This window comes from Suricata suricatta, chromosome 9, assembly GCF_006229205.1.
Source record: "Suricata suricatta isolate VVHF042 chromosome 9, meerkat_22Aug2017_6uvM2_HiC, whole genome shotgun sequence".
Taxonomy (NCBI): domain Eukaryota; kingdom Metazoa; phylum Chordata; class Mammalia; order Carnivora; family Herpestidae; genus Suricata; species Suricata suricatta.
This window is the reverse complement of record NC_043708.1, coordinates 77,828,574-77,847,916: the sequence shown is the minus strand read 5'-3', so window position 1 is coordinate 77,847,916 and position 19,343 is coordinate 77,828,574.

Sequence of the window (19,343 nt, the reverse complement as noted above, 5' to 3'; positions counted from 1 at the left end):
CATGGCCACCATCGCCAGGTGATCTACAGGTATCCATTGGGCAGAAATCACAAATATCAGGGCTCCAGACGAGTGAAGAAGTGTGTGTGTATGTGTGTGTGTGTGTGTATGTGTGTGTGTGTGTGTGTGTGTGTGTGTGTGTGTGTGTGAGATACCAGTGAGCTCTAGTGAGGTAGAGGGTAAGCACCTGTCCGCATTCCCTGAGCACACAAGAGTAGGAGAGCTCCCCTTCATTAGGCCCCCCATATATGAGCCAAAACTAAAGTCTGCCCCTCAGGCTAAATAAAGCTCTGAGGCCATCATATAGACCTTTCTCACAGAAAGACAGGAAGGGGGGTGTCAGTCGGCTGGGGTGCAGTGGTCTGGGGGTGGCAGCCCTGCCACAAACGATTTCTACAACTGTTACAGTCCTTTGGGACCCAGGAACACAAGCTCTCTAGCCACCAGCACTAGATGAAGGGGCATCCGCTTGGCATCATGCACCAAGACCGGGCACCTGAGGCGTATTCCCTCGGGGCGTATTGGCGTCCGGAGGCGGCCAGAGAGCGCGCGTGGCGGCGGCACCTACGTGCGCAACCGCAGCGGAGGCCGAGGCGGATGCGTCAAGATGGCGCCTGTCGGTGTCCCTCCAGGAGAGCGCCCTGCCGGCCCCCAGAGTGTATCAAAGCGGTGTCTGCCCCTCAGTCCAGAGCTCCAGGACAATCAAATAGGGCTTTTTCACAGACACACTGGGCTGTGTCAGTCGGCTGTGCCGCCCCCGAGATGGCAGCCTGGCGAGAACGATTTCTCCGAATGTTCCAGTCCCGTGGGTCCCAGGAACATAAGCGCCCCTGGCCGCCAGGGCCAGCAGATCACGGGCATCCCCTGGGCGTGCAAAAGCTTCCTTCCAGGGCCTCCTGGCACTTAGGAGCCAAGCAGAGGCAGCGTGAAGGGGACGCCCGCCTGTCTTCATTATGGGAAACATCTGGCAGGCCCACAGAGGCATTTCAAATCCGAAGCCTGCCCCAGAGGCCGAGGCTCCGGCCGAGCAAAAAGCACGGGAGCCTCTCGCACGCAAAGCCTGGAGTCCCCCCAAGGCGGCTGTCTCCGTGCGGCCCCGAGGCGGGTAAGTCCAAGAGGGAGAGCTCTTTGGGAGCCCTTCCTCAGAGGCTTAGAGCCTGTGGGTCTCCTGGAAGCGAGCCCCGTTGGTTTTCAGAGCTACACGTTTTGGGGGCTTGTCTCTCAGGTGCCGGGCTTTAAAGTTGGGGTGACTGCTTGCGGTTCAGTGCCCCTCGCTCCTCAAAGAGCAGCTCTGGATTTGGGTGCCCTCTCCACTGTGGGTCGATGCACGGCGTGCGGGTGGGGGTTCCTGGTCAACCCGTGTCCCAGCCTCGCCTAACTGCTTCAGTGTGTGCTTTCCCTCGTTGGTCCTGATGCCGGTTTTTAGCGTTGGTTGGTTGGTTTTTTCAGATGAAATTGTTCCATTGTACCTGTGGTTCAGTGCACGTGTGCGAGGAGATGTGATTAGAATCCCCTTATGTAGCCGTCTTGAACCAGAGCCTTGAGCAAGGGATGTAAAGACACGGTGAAACTACAGTATTTAGATTATTCATGTCGAATACAGAAATTATCTAATTTTATGTTAATTCAGTATTTATTGACTGTTACCCCAAACAAGGCATATTTTCTAGGAATGTGGTATAGAGCAGTGTGCCATTGTATACCTGCCCTCGAGAATCTTCTAGCCCTCTGTATTTGACTGGCTATTATCTTCTAACTCTGCTTTTAATAGAAGTACAGTTCAAGAATAATTGTTCACACTCAGTTGTTGTATCACCAGGGACCTATTACTATGGAATATTTTTCTTAGACTGTAAGATTTGAAAGTAAAATAGAAGGCATTATAAATTATTTATATATTATCTTACTTTTATGCCTAATACAATTTTTACATGAAGAAAAAATCATCATCAATTTTTAGTTGGTACGGAATGAAATCAATTTCCTTAAGCAGAAGACCTAGACGCTGACTTTATCCCTCACAATATGTTTGTTTTGTTTCATTGAATTCCTTCAAGTGTGGGTGTGTGAGAGCGTTATGTGAGCATAATGTGAGCATTAACTTTCACTTAATAGGCCATTCTATTCCTTTTTTAGTAAACATGTTATCAAAGTATAGCATATAGCAAAATGCACAAATATTAAGTATATAGTTTATGGACTTTTTACATGGTAAACACATCCATCTGACTATCATCTAGATTAAGATCTAGAATACTACAAGCACCCTAGAAAACTCTTTTACATTCCGTCCCAGGGCTTACTGCCTCCAAAGATAAGAACTAATCTGATTTCCATCCCCAAAACTCAATTTGCCTATTGTTGCAATTTATAGAATGTGAAATACAGGATATATTCATTTGCATCTGACTTGTCTTCTCAGAATTACATCTAATGAGATCCATCTATGTTGATGTGCTTGACAGTGGTCTCTTCTTTCTATTTTTTTTTCCCCCGCCGTGTACTATTTCCTTATTTATTTTTCTCATTGATTTGCAGGATTTTTGTTTTCTGAATACATATCCTTTGTCCATGGATTAGCTTTCATGAAGTTATGTCCCTTAGTACACATCCTCAAAATCTCAGTGGCTTAGAACAACAGATATGTATTTCATACTTACTTTACCTATTGTTTGCAGGTCTGTTCAGTTCTTCTGGACTCTGCTAGATTAGGCTGGGCTCAACTTTTCTTGGCTTGGCTTGGCTTCATCTGTCTCTTCATTCTAAAAAATGAGTGGTGATTAGACCCACTATGTGAGTTTTCCTGTTCTCCTCATTGAAGGTTAGAGCAAGAGGTGGGCTGGCAGAAACTATTAATGCCTCTAAAAGCAACTATTCAGTCATGAAAAACATCATATCCATTTATACACCACTGGCCAAAACAAGTCACAAAATCGAGCCCAAAGTCACTGGGGCAGGGAAATATATCCTTTCCCTAAAAAGGAGGATTAAGAGGACCAGGGAGATGAAAACAGTGAACAAATAATACAGTGTACCACGGTTGGAGGTGTATCACAAAAGCTTCCCACTCTTCCATAGTAATGTCTTTCAGAAAACAAAAATTCTTAGTAATAATTAAGTACAATTTAACAATTTTTTATGACTTGTACTTATTTAACTTAAGAAATTTTCTCTCTCACAAGGACATGACTGTATTCTTCTATGTCAGGGATTGACATTGTTTCTGTAGAGGACCAAGCAGTAAATAATTCTGCTTTTCAGGCATTTAATTTCTGTCACAACCTTTCAAGTCTGTTGTTGTAGCACAAAAGCATCAGACACCATATATAAATGAATGGATGTGGCTGTATTTGGATACAACTTTATTTACAAAATTAGGTGGCAGGCTGGATTTGCTGACCCATGTTCTATGTTATCCTCCTGAAGCTTTACTGTTTAACCTTGCGCAATTGCATTAACAATTAATCTGTCTGGAATTGCTTTTTATGTGTTTTATATGAAACAAGGGAACAGTCATTTTTTAGATATGTACATTCAGTAGACTCAGTATCATTAATTTTAAAGACACTCTTTCTAATGTGTATGGAAGTATCCTTGTCATTAATCAAATGATTATATGTATAGGTAAGTTTAACAGTTTTGATCTTTTTCAAATATTATTTGCTCTTATTGGCCCTTTGCCTTTCTATATAAATTTTAACATCAGCCTTTTTATTTGCAAACACACACACACCTGCTAGAATTTTTATAGGGATTGCATTTTTCTTAAAAAAACATACATACAACGCACAACCATGCACACAAATTGGGAAGGATTGACAGCCTTTCAGTAGTTTTCCAACCTATGAATATATGTATTTGTTTTATTTTTTAAAAATTTCCCACCCCCCAAGAAAATTTCTCCCAGTAGTAATTTATAGTTTTCTCTGTGGAAGCCAAGTGCATTTGCCAGAAATAAGGAATATTTTATAATATAGAATGGTCAATTCTGGAAGATATGATAGTCCTAAATGTATATGCAGCTTAAAATGTAGCTCAAAAATATATAAAGCAAAATATGTGATCGAGCCAAAAGGAGAAACAGAAGATCCATAATTATAGCTGGGATTTTATTTATTTTTTTTATATTTATGTGTAATAGACATATATATGGAAGGTGAAAATTAATAAAGAATGAGGGATTTCAAATGTATCTGTAGCATATTATTATTTTATTTAGTAAAAGATCACAAGCTAATTATTTAAAAGTAGAAAATTAGGATCTAATCAATGTTCATCAGATAATGCAAATCAAGTTTGAATACATTTCTCTTTAACAATCAACCAGCTATTAATTTTATTTCATATACAATTTTTAGAAACTAAATTTTAATTGAGAATATATAAGCAAAAAAAAAAATAAAGTCTTGGATGTGAGGACAATCTAGCTATAACAGCCATCACCCCATTGATAACCCAGGTTGATCTGACTGGTCTGGCTAACGAGGTGGGTGTCCACTTCCTGCCTCACCACTCCATGTGCATCTGTCTCAAAGCTGTGTGTTAATTCGAAAAGGACGACCATCTCCGACAGAGAAGAGCCGCTCTTTGATCAAGAATATACGATTTGCTGCCTTATTGCTATAATCTCAAAAAAAACCTCTCAGGGTCCATTTATAGAACATAACGTAGTCGAGCATCCAAGACTCCAGACACACCCAAACATCCAAATGAGGTGTGGCAGTCTGCCCTTCTTAACAGAGAGAGACGGAGAGACAGAGACAGAGAGACAGAGAAAATAAATGTCTTGTACAACATGACAATATGTGAAAAATGACTTTTATGCTTCTCTTGGTTTATATTTCTTCTGAGAATATAAGCACTAATCTGAACTAGTGCAAAGGGTAATGAAGTGTTTTCTTTTCTTTTTTTTTAACATATGCATTTATTTTCCATCATTTACAATACAGTAGTTACACTGACACTCCAAGCAGAAAAGCAAAGTAAAAAATCAAAACCCCAACTTCTGTTTCATGTAACTAGACTTATCCAGCAATTAGAAGGTTAAGTAACAACTAGTCAATCACTTAATTTCACAGCTATCTGAAGTGGCAATTGTTATATAGCAGCTTATCTATGATATATTCAATATAAATGATACCATTTATTACTTGCCCATAAGTATAGTTGGGATTTTAATAGATCTCTCTGTTAAGAAAAAAGAATCAGACAAGATTATCAAACACGTATACATAGAAAATATACTGGATCATAAAGCAATTCACAAGATATTTCAAAGGATTGAAATTATATACTATGTATTCTGACTAGAGTGCAATAAATCTAGGAATTAATAACACAAATTTAACTATGTCTACTTTGATCTTAGAAGAACTATATCAACTTTGTTTTGGTTAGTACTAGTATGGTAAATCCATTTCATCCTTCTACTTTTTTAATGTTTATTTTTGAGAGAGAGAGAGTGAGCGAGCGAGCAGGGGAGGGGCAGAGAGAGAAGGACACACAAAATCCGAAGCAGGCTCCAGGCTCTGAGCTGTGAGCACAGAGCCCAACACAGGGCTTGAACTCAGCAGACCATGAGATCATGACCTGAGCCCAAAGTCAAACGCTTAACTGACTGAGTCACCCAGGCTCACCCTTCTACTTTAACCTTGTGGCCTTATGTATAATATATGCCGTCTATAGCAGGTTATAGTTGTTTTTTGTTTCTTTAATCCAGCCTGGCAATCATAGTTTGTTTTTATTTTAAACTAACGTCATCTAATTAAAAGTAGTCTGTTTCTTTTTAATGTAATTACTGATATTAATTTACCAAATCCATTTTCTATTTATCTCATCTCTTTTATTCTTACTTACGGTCTTTTTGATTATTCAAGTATTTTTATTATTCTACATTAACACTGTAATTCTGTTGACCCTTTGTCCTTTTCATGCTATTGTGGTTGTTCATCACGACTCTACCTAAATTTTAAAGACTATTTTAAAGATATTGTTATTATTGCTTATAAAAGTCAATATGCATTTAGGAGTTTATCTTTTCTGGTGATCTCCATTTCTTCTTGCATTTCCATTCATATGTCTGTTATCCTTTTCCCTCTACCCAGAGAGCTCCTTTAGCGTGTATTCTAAGTGCAAACTTCCTGGCTCTGAATTCTTCCCGTTTTTGTTTGTGTGAAAATATCCTTATTTTGCTTTAATTTTTGAAGAATATTTTCTCTGGATATAGCATTTGAGATTGGTAATTGTTTTCTTTCAGCACCTTGATGATACTACCTTTTCTGGATTTTTCTTGATTTCTTTTGAAAAGTCAGCTGTTGCTCCTTTGAAGGTTATGAGTGTTTGGGAGGAGAGACCTGCTTTTAAAATTATATTTTTGTTTCTTGTGTTCAGCATTTTTACTATCATGCATCTATGTATAACTATCTTTGTATTATCCTATTGGAGGGTTGCAGAACTTCCAGCATTTCTGGAAAATTTGAGCAAATATATGTTCAAATATCTTGCTCCATATTTTATCTAATTTTGAGACTCCAATTACATATGTATTACGGCTTTCTTCACTATGTCTCATATGTCTCTTGTATTTTTCTATTTTTATATCCCTCTTGCATTTCATGCTTCAATCTGGGTATTTTCTACTATTTGAAATTTCCTCTTTCATTCCAGTAATCTGCTGTTAAACCCAAGGATTGAGTTTCTAATCTTAATTATTGTATTTTTCAGTACTAGAATTTCCTCTTGATATCCTCTCTGTCTCACTTTCTCTCTAATTCCAATTCTCTGGTAAATTTCCCAGCTTTCATTTATTTTCTTGAACATGTTAATCATAGTTACTTTAATGTCAATCTGATAACTCCAATTTCTTTATATTCTGTTACTCTGGTTCTGTGGTCTATCTCTGTTTCTTATTTTTGGTCATTAGGCCTTATCTCCTAGGATGCCTGATAATTTTTTTTTAGATTTTAATGTTTATTTTTGAGAGACAGAGACAGAATATAAGCCAGGGAGGGGCAGAAAGAGGGAGACACAGAATCTGAAGCAGACTCCAGGCTCTGAGCTGTCAGCACAGAGCCTGACGTGGGGCTTGAGCTTGTGAAATGCAAGATCATGACCTGAGCCGAAGTCAGATATTCAACCAACTGAGCCACCAGGTGCCCTTCTGATAATTTTGATTGAATGTCAAACATTATCTGGGAAAAGTTATAAAGAATCTGGATGATATTATTCCCTACAAAAAGTTTAATTTTCTTCTGACAGATAGAGTATGGGAAGATTACTCTGACCCGCTCAAGGCTGTATAGTTTCTGTTTACTCTCACTCCTAGGGCACAGGCCTTCAGGAGGTCTCAGCCGAAGCCTTGAGGATATCCTAGCTTATCCTCCATAGTTGGCCTGAAACCAGATTGTGTTTCTCTAGAATCCTGAGACTGATAAGTCTTTGCTTAGTGATTTAGCTCTTAGCAGTGGCTTTCTGCTTTGTTTCCTGATCTTGTCTCTTCAGCTTCACTCAGTACAGTTTAGGAGTTACATATGTCTCAAAGGGAAATCCCATGTAGTTCACTGGGCTTCCTCCTTTGCAGTTCCCTTTATCCAGGATCTTGGCCCCAAATCCTGGCTACCCTGGTAACCCTAAATTCCAACTTTCAGCTGCCCAGTCCACTGAAACTGATGCAACCTTTCAGTTCAGCCTTTATGTATTCTGCTTGGAATCAGCAGCCTCGCTAATCTTAAACAACTTGAGCACTAATCCTGAGAAATAGAAAAAAGGCAGGTACATCATGTCTTATCTAGAGGTGTTTCTCTTTTTTCTGGATGCTTTGGTTGCCCTGATGCCTTCAAAGGATTGTTTTCTGTTTGTATTACGTTGTTGCTGTTGTTGTTGTTGTTTTTAGTTTACCTTTTATATTCTCTGAAAGGGCTAGAATATTTTGGGCACAAGCAAAAACCCCTGCCACTCCTGGCCAAATATATGCATTTATGTATTATCCCTGTGCCCTAAAGGCATGTAGGTGTTGATCACTGGTCTTTTGGAGCAATGCAATGAATGAGTGCTGAGTTGGAATTATGTATCTCTCCATAAGAAAGTGCCAGGCACTCTGCCCTGTGGACCTTTTTAACATTCCTCAGTATAATTTTCACACTCACCAAAGGGTGTATTCTAAAATCTCTCAAAGTACCTTTCAAGCAAAATGTATTTTCATTATATTCCTATTGATTTAAATGACCTTACTATCGTTATGAGCCTTTGAATTCAATTAGGAGATTAAACAAGTAATTGTAGCCCAAAATCCAGGGTGTGACTTGTGGGTGGGGGTGAGAATTCAGAACCTTGATTATTGCTAAACACTGAAATATCTTGGTTTTATGTCACTTATGTATCTTACCCCTTACACATTCAATCAGGATGTTTCTTTATCACTTGACCAGTCTGACCCAATTCCTCCTCACTCTTCTCTTTTTCCTATGCTGCCATGGCAGGCTTTCTCCGTCCCTTGTCGACTTAATGTGTGTGAGGGCTGTAAAAAGAAGCTAAGTAGTTCTGGCACAGTAAAGAAGTGTGGAGGCAGTGCTGAACAGCCAGAGGACACAGGAGCGCTGCCATATTATACTGTTTGTCACTCTGATGTGAACAATGGCTGTGAGGTTATTAAACAGATTGTCCTGGGTTTTTCCTCTCGTTAGGATTTTAGCATTCTCTCCCTGTGCCATTGTCCCAGGTTTCTTTCCATTGTAACCTCTTAATTATAATGCAGGCTTGAGGAGAAGGATGCACCCACTGGAAACCAAGCAGCGGTGCAATTGTTCAAAGCCACTTGGGTATTCATTTGTTTATTTGTTCCTAGGTTTACAATTCGGCTGTGTTAACTCATGGAAACTGCTCTGGGACAGATTTAAATCAAAACAGACAGTTTCCATTTTTGCTCTGAAAATCAAATGGGTAGATTTGTTTTAAATGGGTGGTTAGTGGCTTGCCCCAACATGCATGGAATGTGTGTTTCCTTTTTAGATATAAGATAATGTATTTTTTTTACAAGGTCAAATGCCTCTGACAAAATAAGCAAAAAAACACCTAATGTGTATGGACTATAGTAGAAATGTGAAGAACGATGCCTTCCCCTAACAAATATAAGTTTCTTAGCTGGATGAATAAAGTTTCCTCAAAAATTTATGATAAATTAAACTTCTTCTTCTATGGGACCTTTTGTCAAAAAAGGAAAAAATTATTATTCTCTAAGCAGGGCATTCCACTTATATGAATATTTCAACATGTAAAAATAATTCCAATTTAAAATTATATTTGGTTTTGGTGTTAAGTCTATAAACTTTCTAAGTGATATTGAAATTCTTAGCATTCCATTAAAGATTTATTCAGTAGCCATAATATGCTAGAATAGTAACACATGAGATTTATTGTGGTGAATTACTCTTTAAAAAATATTTAACATACCTTTAGTTTTTATTTCATTTTTTTGTTAAAGAGTACCAGAATTGGAGTTGAAGTAACTCACTACTAAAAAGATTGGAATAAGCAGTGGTAACAACTTTATCCTTTAATCAGTGAATTGTTGCATCTTTATTGACAATATGTTTGTTTGTCAATATGTTTCTATATGAGACAGAATCTTAACTTAAAAGATTTTTACCAGGAAGGTGGGGCAGGGATCTTTCACAGGAATATGTTTTGAAACCAGATTTTTATTACTGAGATTAACACAATTTAAAACTGCAAAGTATTTTATAGGAGCTAAAAAGAATTATGGCACAATTTCCAACCTTAACAGCTTGGAAATCTACACATGCTTTGCCTGCATGGGACTCCAAGGCTCCTGGCCACATCCATACGTGGACTTCTATCCTTGCTTTTCTCTGTGCAGCCCCCCCCTCCTCCAAGGAGCTTCTATGATCAAGTCAGAAATGAAGCAGCCTAAGGGCACCTAGGTGGCTCATTTGGTTGAGACTCTTACTCTTGATTTTGGCTCAGGTCATGATCTCACTATTCATGAGATCAAGCCTCATGTAGGGCTCTGTGCTTGACAGTGAGGAGCCTGCTTGGGATTCTCTCTGCTCGATTGCTCATACTCTCTCTCCTTCTCTCTCCCTCTTTCTGCCTTCCCTCCCTCCCCCACTTACACTTGCACTCACCCATGTGTACATGCATACTTTCTAAGTAAATAAACCGTAAAAAAAAAAAAAAGAAATGACATCAAATTCAATCCACAGAAGTTTCCTTTTCTGCAGTCTAGGACTGTCTGAGCAAATATCATTTCATCGTTGCAATTGTTTTGGTATCATATTGCTTCATAAAGTGTTTGAAACCTACAGTCTATAGATACAGAGGTGTTTGGTACAACTTGATTAACTATAGCAGTTTGAATGTAGGTACCAAAACAATATTTGAAATATGAGTGTGTGTTTGGTTATTAGCAATATATTTTAGAAGGGCTGGACAGTTATTTTGGCCCTGCCCCTGAATCCCTGACTAACCTATGATATATTTCAGTGGCTGTTATGATTGGGTTGCTGACCATTGCCCATGTGGCCACTCTGTAGAAAGGAGGCTCCATGGAAACAGGACTTAGCCAGCCTGTGCAGCTCCTAGGTGATCTGCTTTGACCCTCTGAAGGAAGTGCTCTCCATTCTCTGGCTTGACAAACACTGATCCATCTGTTTGAGAACTTTTTGGATGACAGCCCTCCTGCCTTTCTCCGAAATCTGCCTGTAGTGGTGGGAAAGTAGTCATCTGCCTCTGATCAAGAGCCTCCGTTTTCTTTTTTGTCAGGCTTTCAGGGTTCATAGCTTTATCCATACCCTGTGTCTCTGTGTCCAACCATCTGAAGTTAGAGAAAGAATTACCCATAGTTGTGGAACTAAAAAATTAGGTTTTGGGGCACCTAGGTGGCTTAGTCAGTTAAGCATGCAACTTGGGCTCAGGTCATGATCTCACAGTTTGTGCGTTTGAGCCCTACATCGGGCTTGGCGCTGAGGATGCAAAGCCTACTTGGGATTCTCTCTCCCTCTCTCTTTCTCTCTCTCTCTCTCTCTCTCTCTCTGCCCCTCTTCCACTTGTGCGCTCTCTCTCAGTGAATAATAAGCTTAAAAAGTAAAAAATTAGATTTTAATCAGACTAGTAGAAAGGATAAACACTACAAATGTTCCCTTTCCTTGAGTTGGATATGAACACTGAGCACCTGCAAGTCTGGAACATGACTCTAAGGAAGCTAGTTTTATTGCAGAATTCCAGATTTCAACCAACAGGAGGAATTAAAATTGTGGATGGTGATGAGCCTACCCATTGTCACTGCATGGGGATGCTAATCTGTGTACCCCTGAAAAAAGTTTCTCTTCCAGCATATAGCACTGTGAAAAGCAATCTAGTGTGAAAACCAGTACCCATCTATGAGATATGAACCATGTTCATTAGTGAGAATGTATCATAGATGCCCTGATTTTGTCTTCCCTCAGCCATGCTCTCTAGGCTTCATGTTTGTTAGGGCGCTGGTTTATAAATACAGATTCTTGTTAGGTGAGAGGTGGCTCCATTGACTTGCGTTCAGGTGCCCTGTGTGGAGCCGCTGTACTTACAGGGTTTCAGCTGTGGGGTATTTCTCCTTTCTTTGACCCTTCTCACAAGCAGTAGGACCTGATGATGGCTGCTTGTCACTCGGGTACTTTATTAAAATTCCCTGTTTATGGCTGCTTCTTGACCTACTAGGTTTATTTCATTCCTTTCAGCCTTTCCTTTTCTCTCCACATTACTTGTGATTTTCTTTGCATTTCCCAGATGCTTGTGCGATATTCTTTATATTTTCCTAGTTGGTATTTAACTTAGATATTTATGTTTCTTTCTTAAACTGATACCTTTTGTCTATGTAGAGAGGATTCTCTTAAGTAGAGTAGAAAATTATATCAGCAATGTTAATACTTGCTAGTGAGGAACAAAAACAGTAAAGCCTCTTCAATTCTTTAAATGTAAACTTTCTGGAATTTCATTCTTCTTTAGCTGTCCACTCTTGAAGGTCATGTTAGGATGACAGGATTTTAGACGGAGAGCCCAAGACCACTACATTATTCATTATATATCATAAACTTTATTTGAATTTTTTCACCGTAAACTTTAAATTACCAAAGTGATCATATATTCCTTGAAATTTTTTAAAAAAATGAAACAAGATACAGGTATGTTTTGACCTTTACTTGGTGAGGAGAAAAAAGTTTGGGAACCTAAGTATTTTAGCTTTGGTGAAAATCAGAGCCAGCCTCATAGACATATCATCTGAGCAGTCACAAAAGATCCTATACGGGGACCCAGGTTTGGTTTAATGCTGTGCTGTCACCATTTTGAAATTCTTCCTAATTTTTGAACAGGGAATCTGCATTTTCATTTTGCACTGGACCCCACAAATTGTGTAGCCAGGCATGGTTATAATTCTCCTTGTGACCTACAAATGGGGTGACAATACGTCCCCATTTGCTCTGGATAATCATGGCTTATGCCCATTATCTGTGGTACTTATTTCATGGCATCTTCCCTTCACTCCCAGAAATGTTTTCTAGTTCAGATGATAAATGATATAGTCACCTACCAAAATAATCAAATGACTGAATGTAAACTGAAAAAGAGCTGTGATTAGAAGTTTGTGGGTAATATGGGATCCCAAAGGATTTGGCCAATTGTTCAGTTTTACCTAGAACCCTACTAATATAACTCCTCATCAAAAATGGTGACAGAGTATCTATGACACAATGTATGCTGTACCAAAATCATACCTGTAGAATTTGAAAGTTCTGTATTTACTTCATTCCAACATGTTATTATTTAAATGTTGGAATTATCGGATCAATACATAATGTGAATCAAATACACATAAACTCAACAATCTCCTGAAAGCACAGCCAAGGTAAAGCACTGGATTGCTTGAGGATTGGTAGTTCAAATGGAGTTTATAATTTTCTATAGATGGAAAAATATGGGTCATTGTTTGCTAGGTTGCTTTGGTCTCTTGATATATACTCCATAAGACAAAGACTGTCCAGATGTAGAAATTAGCAGGATATTTTGCAGGGAGCACTGAAGGAGAAAGGAATTAATACTTGTGTGTGGTAAACCAAAGAGAGCACAGCAAATTATATCCTCTTGCTCAGTACTGAAGGAACTTTATTTTTCTGTTCCTCTGCCTCTCTTTATTTTTCCCCCATCATATTGAAGAACCAAATTAAAAACCTACCTTTGTATCATCAGTTCTTATCTTCATTCCCCCACCCACCTTACATTACCTTCATTAGAATTAAAGTACATTTTGATTGATTAAAGGGAAGTGGTTTGTAGAAATTGAGGATTTTGTAACCAAACTGCATTTTTTGAGACCTTATTTTTTATTATTTTATTCTTTTTAGTTTTTTTTTTTAACTTACTTGCTTATTTTGAGAGACAGCATATAAGCAGGGGAGGAGCAGAGAGGGACGAGATATTCCCAAGCAGATTCCATGCCATCGACACAGAGCCCACTGCTGGGCTTGGTCCCACGAACCATGCGATCATAACCTGATCTGAAATCAAGAGTCAGTCAGATGCTCTACTTACTGAGCCCCACAGGTGCCCCTCATTGTGTTCCTTGTAATAGATTATATTTCACGATTTGCAATGCAAAGCATTGTCTTCTCAAACTGGTATAAAATATATATGGTATATTCTATAAAACTGAGACAGATTTCTGTCAAAAAAAAGGAAGGCAAAAAAGAAAAGAAAAATGGGACATCAAAGAGACATCTGCACTCCCGTACTTATTGTATCATTATTTACAATTTACAATAGCCAAAATATGGTGATACTTTAAATGTCCATCAACAGATGAATGGATAAAGAAATTGTGGCATATATACAATGGAATATTATGCAGCCATGAGAAAGAAGGAAATCCTGACATTTGTGATAACATGGATGGACCTTGAGAGCTTTATGTTACATGAGATAGGTCATAGAAAGACTCATATGTAGAATCTAAAAAGACTGAACTCATGAAAACAGAGAATAGATGGGGATTAACAGGTGCTGGTAGCTGGAGTGGGAACTGGGGAGATGTTGTTTAAGGATATAAACTTGAAACTAGTAGATAAATACATCCTGGAGATCTAACCCACAGCATCATGATTATAGTCATCAATACTGTAGTATAAATTTCAAAGTTGCCAAGAGAGGTGATCTTAATTGTTCTCACCAAAAAAAAAAAAAAAGAAACAATTATGTGACATGACAGAGGTGTTAGCTAAGGCTATGGTAATAATCATATTGCAATATATAAATGTATCAGATTACCACATTATACATCTTAACTTAGTATTATATGTATATTATATACTAAAGAAAGCTGTTTTTAAAAAGGTAAAATTTAGAGATGTATTCTTTCTTTTCAAGTTTATTTATTTATAGTAAAACCTTGGATTGCAAGTACCTTGTTCTGGGAGTGTTCCACAAGATGAGCAAACATTTCTAATAAATTTTAATTTGATAAACAAGCAGTGTCTTGCAATATGAGTAGTACGTGATACTGAATGTCACATGATCACAACTGAACCAATAGTTCTTGAAATTTCCTTCAATATACAAGTGCTTTGGATTACAAGCATGTTTCTGGAATGAATCATGCTTGCAAACCAAGGTTTGCCTGTATTTTGAGAGTGAGCAGGAGAGGGGCAGAGAGAGAGGGGGAGAGAGAGAGAACCACAAGCAGGCCTCTCACTACCAGCACAGAACCTGATGTGGGGCTCGAACTCATGAACCATGAGATCATGACCTGAGCCAAAATCAAGAGTTGGATGTTTAACACACTGAGCCACTCAGGTGCCCTAAGATGTATTCTGTCGAGTATAAGTTTGCTATTTCAGAAAATCTTTTAGATCAGTACCAATAAAGCAAGACTCATATATATATATTTTACCTCTCAGACTCTCAGTTCCAAGTAGAAAACAAAATGAATACTTTCATACAGAGCTAGAAACAATACATGAAAAACAGTTATCAAAATGATGAAACACTAAGGTGCCCACACCTTAGACCTGATTGTTCACCACATCCTTCAAATATAATCCCAAATGTGGGGAAATGTTATGCACAAAAATGTTCATCACAGTAGTGTTTTAATTCATGAATAATTAGAAAGCATCTATATGTTTCATAGTAGAGAAATAGATAAATTACAGTTTTTGTTGTATATATAATATATTACAACTTTCTATCTTTTTTTCCAATTACTGTTATAACGCAAGCATTTTCGAACATAACTTGAAGATCACAAAACACATTTAGTGGCTGCTTTGTATTTTGCTAATTACCTACACCATGGGCATATATAATTTTTATAGTTGGAAATAAAACCTTTACAAAAGATGAAATATCTTGAAATTGGCTTTGTATTCAAATAAAAAGCTGGCCTAGCTCTAAGATGTAATGATGAACACTTAATTTTTTTGTAGTTATGCAAGGGTGTTTGGGTTCTAAGTATAGGGATCAAAATAAAATATTAAAATATTTTTAGAAGTATAAGGAGGGGTAAATCACTTCGTTTTATTCTCCACTAAGAAATCACAATGTTACAGAGACACTTCTCTGACTAATGCTTTTAGGTTGATTGAATCTAAGTGATAATTTTCTACGTGGTCTTTCTCTGTATCCCGTTGGAGAACCATGTCAAAAATGTGGTGATGCAACCCTACTGATTGCCAGCAGAGAATTATGTCCATGTGATACTTCATCCTCTTTCATTTTCTCACAGCCTCTGCCTACACCTAACTAAAGCTTCCTCTGAAAGTCTTAAACTATTTGTGAAGAAAGCTCAAGGAGTAAAGTCTGACATCACACGTTTGCACTGGAGGAAATCCGTGAACTCCATCTGATGGTCCTTGCTCTAGCAAAGCACATATGAACTTCAGTGGGAATTCTGCCAAGAGCAAGATGGTGAAGTGAGGCTCAGTGGTGTCAAATCAGATTAGTTCTGTCTGCATTGGCCTTGCTGAGTGTTACAGAAGATGGCAACTATTTTACTGTGTTTAACCACTTGTGGTTCAATATATTTTTATCTTCATGGACAGCTAAATATGCAACACTTGGTTCAATTGCCTTTTATAGGGGTGGCGAATTTAATTTATAGCATATATGTACTATGCATGTTTGCAAAAAACCATACTGATCAAACCAGCTTCCTTTATTATCCTTAATATACAAAGATAATACATTTCTTAGAATTGATATATGCTGTCTCACTCAAAATGAAAGAAAAACATTTAATAATATTGTGAGTTTTAGAATGCTCCTTAAAATATCTTTGGTAACTTATGACAGTATTCTCATAGAGGCCTTTATGCCCAAGAGGTGTCTTCCCAGAGGAAGAGTCTTCCCAGTGAAGAGAAGTGAATGGTTAGGCAGTGTGTTTTACTAAACAGTCCTCTTCACTCTATCCGAAATTTTCACTCTGGGAGGAGTCCCATGATTTTGCAGATCATATTCCTCAGAAGCAGACCCAAAACAGAGGCAGATGTCTATTAGGAATTGCTCTTTGTTACAACACTTGTAAGGAAGTGAAGAGAGAAGAGAGAGATGTGAATTCTGATTAGACTACCACCAGGGCCCACTAGAGCTCTGAATCTGGGATAGCCCTTTGAAGATACAGGCCTTTGTACCCTTCTCCTGACGGGTCATTGCATGGGAGCCGCCCCCAGGCAGAGAGTGGTACCTGGTACAAGGTGGTTGCCTTTGGCAGAAAACAGATCCTTGACTGAAATCTACTGTGAGTCATTAGGCACCATGCCTGGAAGCCAGGGGGTCTGTGTGTTTTGTCCTAAAGAAGAAAGCTGGCCCGCACACTCCAGCATCTACTACAGTCAACCTCTTCAACACTCAGATTTCCCTTGCTTTGGACACTAAGTCCGCCACCTCTGGCAGTAGTTCCCCCTAGTCCGTCTTTTTTCCTAAAGGAACTGTCAAGAGGAAGTTTTGTGAGATGAGCTACAGTCTACTCTATAGGTAGTCTCATGGTAACAATTAATACTCATCTCTCTCCTTGGTTACCCATTCTAGACTGGCCTCACCCACAGTTATCATCTCTACCAGTGGCTGGTTTACCAGTGACCCAAATCAGATCCCTATTTGTAGGGGAAGTGGAAAGCAGGAAAAATTTCATGTTGAATTTATTATATTTTTTAAAAATTTTTCAGAAGTTTTATTTATTTTGGGAAACAGAGCACACTGGGTGGGCATGAGAGAGAGGGAGAGAGAGAATCCCAAGCAGGCTACACACTGCCAGCCCCAAGCCCAATGCGGGACTCAAACTCATGAACCCATGAGGTAGTAACCTGAGCCAAAACCAAGAATCAGATGCTTAACCAACTGAGTCACCTAGGCACCCCAGATTTATTATAATTATTGCTATAAATTCATTCCTTCTCATGACTGTCATTTATGAATATATTTATTAGCCTATTAATGCTTATGTGGTTTTTGTCCAGTTTTATTGAGATATAGACATTCATCACTGTACGAGTTTCTGGTATTTTGTGAAATGATGACCACAATAAGTTTAGTTGATATCCATCTTCTTAGGGGCGCCTGGATGGCTCAGTTGGTTAAGCGTCTGACTTCAGCTCAGGTCATGATCCTCACAGTCTGTGAGTTTGAGCCCCATTTCAGGTTCCGTGCTGACAGCTTGGAGCCTGGAGCCTGCTTCAGATTCTGTGTCTCCCTCTGTCTCTCTCTCTCCCTCCCCTGCTCATTCTCTGTCTTTGTCTCAAAAATAAACATTAAAAAAAATTTTTTTAATATCCATCTTCATATAAATATACAATAAAAAGAGATGGGGAAGAAAGGAAAATTTTCCCCTTATGATGAGAACTCATAGGATTTACTCTCTTAACACCTTTCTTGTATACGCTACAACAGAGTTAGCCATAGTCATTATGTTGTACGTTGCATCCCTAGTGCTTATTTATCTTGTAACTCGAAGTTTGTGCCTTTTGACCCCTTCTCACCCCCACCTCTGGTAACCACACATCTGATCTCTTTTTCAATGAGTTTGGGGTTTCTTTTCTCTTTCAGGTATCATATATAAGTGAGATTCTGCAGTATATGCCTTTCTCTGTCTGACTTATCTCAGCATAATGCCCTTAAGGTTGCCCTCCTCATTGCTGCAACTGGCAAGATTCCCCCATTTTTATGACTAGTAAACACAACTTCTTTAGCCATTATCTGTGGCCACTTAGGTTGCTTCCATGTCTTGTTTACTGAAAATAATGTTGCTGTGAACATGGGGATACAGATATCTTTCTGAGTTTGTGTTTTCTTTTCCAACAGTGGATCCCCATCTTTGAGACACTGATCACTATGCCTTTCCTAGGCTGATGATGCACTTGTCAAATTTACCACTAACAGTGGACAGAGAGGACCAAAAGGAGGGCTGAATGTGTTTCCTGTAGGAGAATTTCAGGAATTTCCTGTCATTGTATAATAGAAGCCCTACCTCCCCGTAATAATAAGGGTCACTTACCCCCAACTCCTTATTTTGATTCAGCTCTCCTGGCACAGGGAGTGTGAAATGAACAAGTGAAATCATAATTTAAAGTTTAATGGGACTCTTACCATTTGCCTTTTGTGAATCAGGACTCAAGACTTATAGGGTTTTGGGGACAGGAAGCACAAATTTGCAAGTGGGTCACTGCACTGATGGTAAAAATATAAAGTCTACTCCAACTTCTACTTTTGGTTTCCCGGACTGTGTATTCTACCTTTTGGGTATACAGTAAACCTTGTTCTGTGAGCATAATTGGGTCTGGAAACATGCCAGTAATCCAAAGCACTTGTATATCAAAGTGAATTTTCCCATAAGATTTAATGGAAACTCAGATATCTTGTTCCACAACCCAAAAATATTCATATAAAAATGATTACAATACTGTAATATAATATAAATAGATAAAGAAAATACAAAGTATAAAGAAAAATAAACAAACTAGCATGTACTTACCTTTGAAAGCCTTAGTGGCTGGTGTGAGGGAGACGGGAGAGGAGGCTTATTGTAGAAGATGACTTTCACTGTCACTAACGGAAACACTGCTGTCTATTGGCTCAATGGAGTCTTTTTTTGCATGGGGGCCACTGTATACACTCAAACGGATGTTGACTCCAGTGCAGTATTAATAACCTCCTGTCATCTTCTGTATTTAATGTAGCTGGCAGTAAGGCAGCAGAGGAAAGGGTCTCTATCTGCAGGCAGCCTGACCTAGAATGAAGTGCAGCATTCCTAAGCTTACTCTTGTATGGGAGACAAAGGACTGTGCATAGGTGCTGTGAAGTGACCA